This window comes from Amblyomma mixtum, chromosome 3, assembly GCF_055824585.1.
Source record: "Amblyomma mixtum isolate Tamu chromosome 3, ASM5582458v1, whole genome shotgun sequence".
NCBI lineage: Eukaryota > Metazoa > Arthropoda > Arachnida > Ixodida > Ixodidae > Amblyomma > Amblyomma mixtum.
Genome location: NC_143014.1, coordinates 288406899 through 288415110, shown reverse-complemented (window position 1 = coordinate 288415110; position 8212 = coordinate 288406899).

The following is an 8212-nucleotide window of genomic DNA, read 5'->3' as shown; positions in this document are numbered from 1 at the left end:
CTGTCCAGTGGTTTTGCATGCATTTTTATATGCTTTACAAACAAAGGACTTAGGGCGGTCAAGTTTCAAGGCCCGCCCTAGACTTCCCTAACCTATGAAAGTCTTAACATACAGTAACCACAGCCCTAGAAGGTTGGGCACAACCTCGAACCCAGGGCTTGGCAAAACAAAAAAAAGAAACATAAAAAGAACATTCAGGAGACCCTCTCCACGCGGGACTCCTCACACTATCCGCACTCTCTCCCCTTTCCACTCTCGCCGCCGCACCCACGTGTCGCTTTTCCAGGGATGACGAGGTCTAGGTGAACAACAGGGCGAGTCACTTGCATGAATCATCTTGGGAGTGACTCGTGCCAAAGGCAGGAAACGAGCCTCGCGATTATTTGGTGCTGGCAGTAATGCCAGCAAACAAAAGGGTCCTTCGCGGAACTCGTCTCGCAAGTTTCTGCGGGATGGTACAGGAATCCGCTGGCACGCTTTCTTGGTGCCCCGGTGGTACCCGTCGACACCTGCGGTCGACAATGCTAGCAGTCGGCAGTCATGGCGACGCTGCTAAGCGTGCAGTCACTTCCGGGCTTTTGTGTGTGTTTGCAGAGGACACGTGGGTGCGGGGCACGTGGCTTTACAGAGAAATCTTAGCGTAGACCGGAGGCGCGCAGCGGCCTCAAGCTAAAGAAAAATGGGGGCGTCAATGAAGTGCGGCCTTACACCTTCATTCTCTAAACTTCACTTTAAGCCTTCCTTTGAGCCTTCCGCACCGTTTTCGTCATCCTTCCTGTCTGTACAGACTTACTAGCGGCTTTGCACCTGGGCGCCATTCGAGGTTCTACCCAGGTCTTATGACGCGCCGATAACGATAAGACAGAAAACAATACTTCCTTAAAATATCCCCATAATACCCCACCGGGACAGTTGGGATCTCACCAAAAACTGCTCTGTTTTCCCATCCTAGGAATGTCCCCACAATCAGCTATGTCCAATAAGCTGTCTCTGTCAGGGATGGCCCTAAAAGGTTACGCTGTGATTTCAATGCCCTGGGTTGATGTACTGCGTTCTTTTTTTATTATATGTCATGAGGTCATCGTGCTGCCTTCTTACGCAAAATTTCATGCTCCGGAAACAACTGCATTGCTAGCCTTTTGTTGTTAATTTGGCGGTCCCATGCTGGCGGCAGCAACTCGCTGTTTACTCAGTGTTTGTGCCATCACTGTGACCTTCCCGCTTGCTCTAGAAAAACTAGTCTTTATTTAGCTCAGTGGAAAGAGCAGTATTCACTCTTCAATGGCATCCGCTGCTAATACGCACGTAACCGTACGTGTGCCATGGTTCTGCACCAGGGGGAACAAAGTTTCACCGCAGCGCAACCCCGCCCGCCCCCCCTCCCCCCCTCCGAGCGCTCTCCCATCGAGGCCCAAATAGTCGGAGCGCAGCGCAAAGATGAGGAATGGTTATAAACACGTTTTATTACCGAGGAGTAGTTTTTACTTTCACGTGTGACATCGCCAGAGGAAGGCAGTCCCTGTACCGGTGAGGCGTCACTCGCGCTTTCGAAGGAATTTCCATTCTTTCTTAACCACAGAAAATATCCGAGGCATTTTACTTTTGTTAAATGCAAAAAATAACCTGAAAAGATTACCTAAAAGTGGTCAGGCAAGTAAACAGTTCTTGGAGCGCAACATCACGCCCTCGTCCGCCACATCACCAAAAAACCTGCATGGCCATAGGGAACCTGCAATCGTCGGGCGGCGCCACCAGCGCGCCGACATCTGCGCCACCAACGGAGAAGTCACCAACCACGCAGGCGCTCCTTCGTGTGTCGGCGCCGTTGCAGCGCCTCTTTTCGTCGTGGCTTCCGACCGTGTCTGTAACGTTACGAACATACTCAACGTCTCACCAAAAGTGCGTTTGCTCGAGACGTTTTTTTTCTCTCTTTTTTGTACTCGGCAGCATCCGGAAAACGATAGCTACCCGCACTGTCGCGGGTTGTCCATTGCGGATTCAAGCCAGTCGACGTCCTCAACGAGTATTTTGCTGGTGTCATAGGCTCCTGCTGCCTCAGCTGTGTGGGAAAAAGCTGATTCGAGGCCAGCAGGTGATGCAGTGGCAACAGGTGATACAGTGGCAGCACGAGGGCCAGATGACCCAGAGTGCCGCTGTTTCCACCTGCCCATTTAATAGAAGCTTTAATGCCACTAAATCTTACTTCTCAGCACACACGGCTTTTGTATTGGTGCACGCACACATTCAGATTTTTTGGTAGGGGCCAACCGCTTCACGGTAAAGCTAAATAAAAAAGACACGCATCCCCAGTTTTCACAGCAAACTTGAGCCCAAGCAGCACATCACAGACAAGCTTACCTGTTACATCTAGCTAGCTGAGTAGAAGGCGAAGTGGAATGCTTTTTGTACACTCTCGGGATTATTGTAAGTCCAAGGAGAGGGCTCAGTCGGGCTGGTTGGTTGATGTTAATTGGTACCACGAAACAGCGCTGACGGATGGGACGGAAGAAGAGACACCACACATGCGCTGAACTAGCAACCAAATGGTTTATTGCGAAAAAAAAATTGGGGGGGGGGGGGGGGCAATATAAAGCAGCAGGGCAAGCCAAAGCAGAAATAGAAAGCAAATGCGGGACGAACATACGGAAGCTATCAACGTATCACTGATTAAGAAAGGCGAGCTCCTGTGAGAATAGAGCCACCGATGGTTGGCTTACACATGTGAAAAGCCTCTGATATCAGGCGCGAGGTGTGATCTCTATCCTTAGCGATGAGAGTGGTTTGGTTCAGAAAAGCCTCACATTCATCGCAATCTGCGGAATGAATGACCATTTTATTTCGGCGTGACTTGCTTTCAGTGTCTTTCGCCTGTTCGCGTAGCCCTTCGTAGACGCACCGTCAGAACTCCGCGATGTGAAAACGGCCACATGAGAGTGGGACCTCGTAGAAACCATCTGTCTGTTAGTTGAGCGCATGTGTCTTTCTCTTCTTCTGTCCCGTACGTCAGCGCTGTTTCGTCGTACCAATTAATTACTGTAGGTACATAGCCAGGGTGGCTTTCAAAAATTGTGCTTTCTTCGCCATTCACAAAATGCTTGGAGCACGTCCTCGAATCCCTATTCGGCTGCCAGCCTGAGGATTCCCCAAAACTTAAACTAGTAAAACACGAGTAATTACCATCGATCTGCTGCAACATATGTAGCTAAGTCAGCCAACGAAAGAGTCATTATTAAAACAAGAAAATGCGCTACGCATACAAATTATTTCTGTAGGTATTATACTGACTTCATACACTTCACACACACCGTTTTCTCCCCTGCTTGAGTGCGGGAACTATATTTCAGTTTTAAGAATGGACAGCAGATTACGCACTAATAGAATAAGTAGTTCGGGATAATTCGCATGAGTGAACAGCGACAGCGGACATTAAAGGTGCCTGACAGCGCCGGGCACTGGGCGTTTTTTATTGCGTAAGCACCAATTCGATGGGTACCCCCTTATCGTGTTTTCTATTCGCAGCTGGCCTTGGGCGAGCGTTCTTCCCGCGACACTGCCCGCTCATCGCCTTCTACTTGGCACCGGTTCTGACCCGAGAAAAATATTCTCTTGCACGTCCGCAGCTGACCTAGCGCGAGCACTCCGTCTCGCGGCACTGCCCGCTCACTGTCGTCTTCTACGTAGCACAAATCCGTGCTTTCGCACTGATTCAAATGTAGTAAACATCCTCTGCAGTTTTTGTCCGCCGGCATGAACCCCGCACCACCGCGAAGAGCGTGATGTGTTCAGACAAAATAAATGCCGACCGAAAACGGAGGACGGCTTCTTTCGTAGTAGTTGCGGTGAACATGTCTACGAGTAGTTCGGTCGTCATCCTCAGAAAACAATTTAAACGCCACAAAAGACGAACAGTGCGTCGCGAACTCATGCCAGAGGTCATGGTGCACTTTCTTTATTTCAACAGGACGATATGCCGCCTCGTGCAAACTATCCGTACCCTGACAAAACTGTTACCTGATTGAGCCAGCTGAAAAATGAACCACGTCTTTGGCTACTTTCGTAACGTGCAGAAATTACCATTTACAAATAGGAATACACTTCCGCGACTCGTCGCACGGCGGTAATCCATTTCTGTCTTCTTGTTTTGTTCCAAGGCTTCGACGGAAAGCTGTACAGCTTCACGCCCAGCGTTCTTTCGCGACTGAGGCAGTCTTTGACAGAGCAATACCTGCGCCCACTTCGCCTCTTTGGCAGGGGTGTGGTTGCACGCTTCCGATGATGCCGTCGAGTCCTCAACTGCAGAAATAGCTGCACCTATTTCGGACGCGAAAGAAAAAAAGCCCAGAAATCCCACGATTAGCAACTTCAGCAATGCAAGGCCCGAGCGTGCGACGCCTTCGAGCTTCTTGCGTGGGCCGCTAGAGGGCGCGACCTGTTCGGTCAAACTAGGGTGCCTCGATGCGCGCGCGCATCGAGGCACCCTAGGTCAAACTGCATTGCAGGGTGCCTATAACACTGCACTATGAAGAACGACGGGACAGGTCCGACAGAGTGAAGGTATGGGGCAGGCCTAAGATGATTCGGGAAGGGGGGGGGGGTGGCCGCGCACCCCCTTCCGTCCCCTGTGCGCACGCCTATAGGCACTTAATAACAAAAGCATGGCACGAAAGAACTGCCATTTTCGTGGTTGCGGTATGCCTTGAAGAGCGAAAACTAAAGAACTACAAAAGGCAGGTGAGAGAAATTTTTCAGACTAAAAGTGTGATAATTAGTTACAAATTTGATAATTATGCTCGCGTTTTGTCATTTAGTCTACAAGTTGTAGGGCCTCTGATATGCATCATTTTTGGTCTTTATTATAGCGCCGATTCTAAGTGACTAAACACTGGAGCTACTAACCGCTCCTGAGAACATGAGAGTAGAATCATTTCTAAACGCTGAAGAAGGAGGTATTTTTTTTTAGAGCAGAGGCAGACAACTCGAACAAAAATAGTTGTATGCTCTGCGTATTTTGCATATTCCGCTCGTACCGACATTAATTCGCATTAGCAACGGATACCACTGAGAAGAGAATGTCTTACTCTTTCCAGTGAGTTAGAACTACTTTTTCTACCTCTAGTCACAATAATAGCGCAAACATTGTCAAAAGCGGCCAGAGTCCATCTCTAGCTTGGGACCCACGGCCTAATGTCTGTAGTGTGCGGTAACCAAGTACAATTCTGCACCATTTATTGTGCAGTATAGCGCTGGGCCTTGGAGTGCACTCTATCCCGATAATACGACCCTCGTTAATTTGGACGACGCGAATCATGGGAAGTTTGTCTGGGTACTTACCTTTTCCAGCGTATCTACCACTCGTTAGTACGGAAGCTCCCGGTCCGGAAAATGGGTAGAGTGAAACTCACGGCGCACATTTGGCACCTATGTATTTCTATCCGTTAATATGCACAGCGATTTGAACTGACTCCGGACTAGCCCTAAATGCCTAACTTTCCGGGACATGTACAGCCTTCGTCAAAAGTTTGGAGCCCAGGGTGTTTGCTTCGGAAGCACACTGTCTGGTTCGTAATGCATTTCCAGCACTCCAAATTTGCTGAAGGTAAGAAGATTTCTGGTCCTGCCTCCTCCAATGAGTAGGACTACCACGAATGCTACAGGAGTACCACTGCTAAGTTTAGAAGCAAACCCCTGGGCTCTAAACTTTTGACAAAGACTGTACTACTTGCGCCGTCTGCCGGCAGTGGCGGCGACAGGGCGCGTTACTGAATGAGAAGGGGTTGAAAAAAAATCGTGAAACGTGAACAAAAGCACCTACAAAAATGATTCGGGGATTTGTATAGCATACACTTAGATGTGGAAAGTGCCGAAGTTTCAGTTCTGGGCTGTTAATACACGAGCTGCCCAGCGTGTTTGAATACTATACGATCCTGCCTATCGGAAGGGGCCAAATTTTGCCCATTTTTCAAACTTTAAAACTGTATAGCGCTGTAGCACAGATCGATACCGAAAATGATGTTCAAAATGGTGTGTGTCGATCTGATAGCTTTGAACGAGTAGTTTCCCGAGGCCTTTTTATCTGAAGCCTGGTATTGCCTAACATATGAAAGATGGCGCCTACGTTAGTTACGTTGCAGAAATGCTTCGAAGCGATGAATTTCCTTCCATTTTGATGCTTATCTTTTTGTCAGGTGACTTGTGCCTTATAGAAAAGAACACATGCGAGAGTTCGAACGTAGTGTATGTGTGACGATTCGTGCGCGTACACCAGTGGCCGCACAAACCTGGTCAGTGACTCCCGGGAGGCGGCAGACCGCGCCATCCTGGCGGCTTGTCGCCACGGAGGGACAAGGCCACATAGCTCATAGGATGGCCGTCGACGACTCCTACGGTGGGGATTAAGCCTGCCACGAAGATTCCAGGGAAGAGCTGCGCGGAGTGGACCCGGTCAGCGACTTTCCCGGGAAGCGGCAGGCTGGCGTCGTGTCGCCACGGAGGGGGGCTCGACGCTGTCACGAGGAGGGAGATCTGCGCGCAGGGAACAAAAGGAAGCGGCGAGCGGGCGGCGCCGCGGGGGCGGCGAAGCAGCCAGCGGCTACGGCGAAGGGGGAGGCTGCAGAAAGAAAGAAGCAAAAGGCTTAAAAGGGGGAGCCGACGGGAGGAACAGAGAGACAGGGACGATTCGAGCGAGCGGTCGAGACGGAGGAAGGCAGTAGACCGGGGCGGCGCATGGACCAGGGAGCCCGGGGTCTAGCCTTCGCTCGCGTTCGGCCTCCGACAGCAAGCTTCGATACCTGGCAGCTCATCCAACGCCTGGCCGAGAACGAGAGCCGCACAGCCGCGAAGAATCCCCAGCCCGGCCGCAGAAGACTTCCAGCCATTCGTCGAGCCCGTGCCACAAAAACTGACTGAGCCCCGACGTGGACGAGCCCTACTGCATTTCCCGTAAGCGGCATCAAGCCAGATCCATTAATTAAATCATATTCTAAAATAATTCTTGGAGTCTGTGTATCAATCTCCTCGTGCCCAGTGTGGACCCAGGGCCAATTTAAGAAAGCGGTCCATTACATTGGTGTCAGAAGTGGGGTCCACACTTAAATCATTGGGCAAAAGCTGGACTGCACCCCCAGCGAGAGGAGCTTGAGGCACTGACTATTCGGTCTAAAATGGATGAGGCTCACTCGAGTGCACAGCCCTTCGGGGCAAGCGTATTTGCTTTGTCAAGCATGGTGGAGAAATTCACTGGTGACGGTCAGGGGCCGTCTATTGTTGAATATTTTGACATGTTAGAGGAGGTGTGCAAAATGGGCGGTTTAAATGATGCACAGCAGCTGGGAATGGCGAAATGTCGCATGTCTGGAGCAGCACATAACTTTGCCTGGAGAGATGAGGAAGTCAGGAAGGCTGGCACGGTGACTGAATTCAAAACCCTGGCGTTCAAATATGACACGGAACCTTCCAGTGTAAAACTCAGGCGGTTCCTCGACGCTCGACAGGGGCCAAAGGAAGACGCACGCGCGTTTGCCTCCCGCCTTCGCTTCATGGGGAATGAAACCCTAGCGCGAGAACCGGGACCTGATAGTGCGAGGCAAAAGTACGCTAAAGAGTGCTGCTGGAGCAAATGAAGTCACAGTTCCTCATTGGCCTGAGGGATCCAGTGCGCAGGTTTGTCTTGTCTAGAGCACCATCGACTCTAGAGGGAGCGATAGAGGCAGCCGTAGATGAGGAGCGTAATGAGCTGCTGGTCTCTAGTGAGGAAAGGGTGCGGCTCGTAAAGGCGCGTTCACACTAGGCCGACGAGACCCCGATGCCGACGCGACGGCGACGCCGACGATCGGCGGTCGCGTCGGCCAACCTGGTCGTTCCCCGACTAGCCAGTCACACTGCACCGACGACGACGACGACGCCCCCAACGTTCAAGCGTCGTCCTAGTGTGACAACGTCGCCGACCAAAGATGCCGACGAGACCCGTCGGCCGACGGGTCTTCGGCAGATCGGTGGCCGAGCGAAAACATTCGCCGACCAAAAGCGAGTACCGAGCTCACAGCGCGAAGTGCAATCATTATGGAGACAAATAATGCACGCGCAGCAACATTCATCACGCCATATGACTACTTGGCCGACGCGCAGCACCGAGCGTCGCTTGCGAACTGCCGCCCCACTGCAAGTAGGGACACACGGAGCGGTGAACATCGCTGCGCCGCTGTACCCAAGCTCC